Source organism: Pocillopora verrucosa, unplaced genomic scaffold (assembly GCF_036669915.1).
Source record: "Pocillopora verrucosa isolate sample1 unplaced genomic scaffold, ASM3666991v2 scaffold_107, whole genome shotgun sequence".
NCBI lineage: Eukaryota > Metazoa > Cnidaria > Anthozoa > Scleractinia > Pocilloporidae > Pocillopora > Pocillopora verrucosa.
Genome location: NW_027078164.1, coordinates 30272 through 33066, shown reverse-complemented (window position 1 = coordinate 33066; position 2795 = coordinate 30272). Strand labels below are relative to the sequence as shown.

General features: G+C 50.3%; 1 non-coding gene and 3 pseudogenes across 1 annotated transcript; 1 reads left to right on the top strand and 3 right to left on the bottom strand.

Annotated features, from left to right (window-relative positions):
* Positions 1-364: 364 nt before the first annotated feature.
* LOC136278488 (U2 spliceosomal RNA) lies at positions 365-576 on the bottom strand (annotated as a pseudogene).
* Positions 577-1103: 527 nt separating this feature from the next.
* LOC136278494 (5S ribosomal RNA) lies at positions 1104-1223 on the top strand. The gene has a single exon (XR_010716358.1). It is a non-coding gene; the product is annotated as a 5S ribosomal RNA (ribosomal RNA).
* Positions 1224-2263: 1040 nt separating this feature from the next.
* LOC136278481 (U1 spliceosomal RNA) lies at positions 2264-2439 on the bottom strand (annotated as a pseudogene).
* A 230-nt stretch (positions 2440-2669) lies between these two features.
* LOC136278492 (U2 spliceosomal RNA) lies at positions 2670-2795 on the bottom strand (annotated as a pseudogene).

The window sequence follows — 2795 nt, the reverse complement described above, 5'->3', positions numbered from 1 at the left end:
ATCCAAGAACACCTGTGAATCCCCGAATCCACGCGCGATACTATAACGCAGGCACAACCCGCGTCAGCTTTAAGTATACCTTTTGTTCAGCGTCGGCCCTCGGTCGAAAAAATCCACTTACCCCTAGGTCCTTGTGGTAGTGCTTTGCGCACTTCAGAAAACGTAGGCCCAGCGGTGGGGGGGGGGGGGGGGGGGTGGGGGGGGTGGGGGGGGGGGGGGGGGGCCCGTTCCTGCCATTGTCTGTTGTCCTGAATTATCATCCCTCTTATCACCTCTTCCCCCTCTAAGGGTCGGCGGGGCTCCTGTGAACATAAAAGACTGCTATACCGTTGACTTTGTTTTGGAGGAATGTTTCTTCCCCAGAGGGAAGTGGGCCGCGCTCGGAGGTAGTGCTATACCGAGGCAACCCGTGGCTGGGACGAGGCAAGCCTCTTTTCCACAGCCCGGTTCCAAAAATCAGTTTAATATATGAGCTGCTCAATGAGCAGCGTTGTTTTTGAGCAGCGTATCAGATATTAAGCGTGATAAGAACAGATTACTACACTTGATCTTACGCCAAAATGCCGAGAACGCTATTTGGGGAACGGAGGAAGCATGCCCTGGTTGCGGGGTGGTGATCCGAGGGATCCTTCCACGGTTTTAGGTGGATAGTAGCAGGTCGCCCCCACAAGCCTTGGCGAGTCCCGCAAACGGTCCCGAGAAGGCTGACCCATTTGGTATCTCCTCACGGTAAGATTTTTAAAGCCAGATACACGCACCTACGGAGCTAAAACATTGTATAATAGTTGTTTTAGGACACGTTATGTCTCTTGGGACCCCTCCCTCCCCTCCCTAGGGAAGAGTGGGTTCAAATCGATGCTCCTCAATGTGTTAACTGGGTTGAGGAAAATACATTAGGGTTAGGTAACGACTTCGGGGTTAGGGGTAACCATTTCTTAGGGTTCGGGTAACAATTTCTTTATGTTAGAGTATCAATTTCTTAGGGTTAGAGTAACGAAACTAGGGCTTTAGAATTTTCAAATTCGCCTACACTCATGGGATGTGGCCGCTTTACAGCCTGAACCTGTGCCCGCTAACAAGCAGAATTTCGACCCCATTTCCTCGTCTACGACCATACCACAGGGAAAGCACCGGTTCTCGTCCGATCACCGAAGTTAAGCCCTGTCGGGCGGGGTTAGTACTTGGATTGGTGACCGCCTGGGAATCCCCCGTTGTTGTAGGCTTCAATTGGTTGTCTTGCGAACATCTCTAAACGTTTTATCCCAATAAATAGCTCTCCATAACACCACAATTTGCACATAGAGAGCCGTAGGGTGATTGAGGAACAAAATCAAAGCAAAAAACGATGGGGGGGAAAACACCTTTTTGTACAAAAATCGGCCCAGCTAATGGCGAAAACGCTAGTGCGATCGACTTTTCCCCCCCCCCCCCCCCTTTCCAGGAGCGCGCGGCGAGCGAGTGAGCACGCGGCGAGATGAAACAGTTTATGATGTCCAAATTCTTACTTCTGTGATATCAAATCATTCCAAATAACGAACGAAAAAAAAATGAATAGGAAAAAAACGCACACTTCTGAGACGCAGTTTTAAGCCATCGGTGACGTGGCAAAACACTCGCACACTTCCCAGAGGAGTCGCGCGAAAAACGGCACTGGAAAGTCGGACAATGGTTGTGATTCAGACTGCAAACGAATCGGGAAAAAGGTTTCGTATACTTTTACTACTCTGCTATTTTGATTTTCCTTCCCTCGTTCATTCGTTCACTCGCTTGCTCGGCACAAAGTATTCCACTAACGATAGCAATAGCAATTTCTAAAAGTCGGCTCCAGTGACAATAAACCGCCTCAAAAGGTTCAAGTTGTACTCACGGTCCAAGTCGAATGCCCCCTTCTATGCTCGCTCGCGCGGTCGAGCGGCCGGTTGGTTTCCTTGCATTTCCTGTCCCTTCGGGCGCATAGCACAGGACGGCACGGGAGGCACAACCTGCAAATACAAACGAACATCCTTTACACACAATTAAGAGCAGACAGGCCTTTGAACAAAAACAGCCAGCAAAGTTACGGCACCGCCCCGAAACTCACCTTGGTTTCCTTCCCTCAGTCTCTCCAATGCACATTCTACCCCTCCAAACGTGCCAACACCTTGGCCAAGTTGTGCGGTCCTTTGCTTTCTTTGCAAGTCTCACCGGTCCACTGCAAAAGCAAAAATACCCTCGATAGTCAGTAAGAGGGCCATATAGACATCGGTTTTTGGATGACTTTTTGCGGGGACGAGCGCGGGAACGCAGGTCCCCACTACCAGAAATTATACGCTCGAGTTACCCACATTTGGGGGGTAATCGCAAGGGTCAACCCAGTACGTAATGTGCAATGAAAGGGCCTCGCCCTTGAGATACTGCCTCCTTGATCCACAGTTACCTCCCGCGTCAGGCATTAAGTATGCTTTTTTCAGCGTCTGCCCTCGGTGAAAAAATCCACTTACCCCTAGGTCCTTGTGGTAGTGCTTTGCGCACCTCAGAAAACGTAGGCCAGCGGCCGTTCCTGCCATTGTCTGTTGTCTGAATTATCATCCCTCTTTCACCTCTTCCCCTCTAAGGGCGTGCGGGGCTCCTGTAAACATATAGAATGCTATACCGTTGACTTTGTTTTGGATTGCAGTGTCTTCCCCAGAGGGAAGTGGGCCGAACTCGGATGTATTGCTATACCGAGGCAACCCGTGGCTGGGACGAGGCAAGCCTCTTTTCCACAGCCCAGTTCCAAAAATCAGTTTAATATATGAGCTGCTCAATGAGCAGCG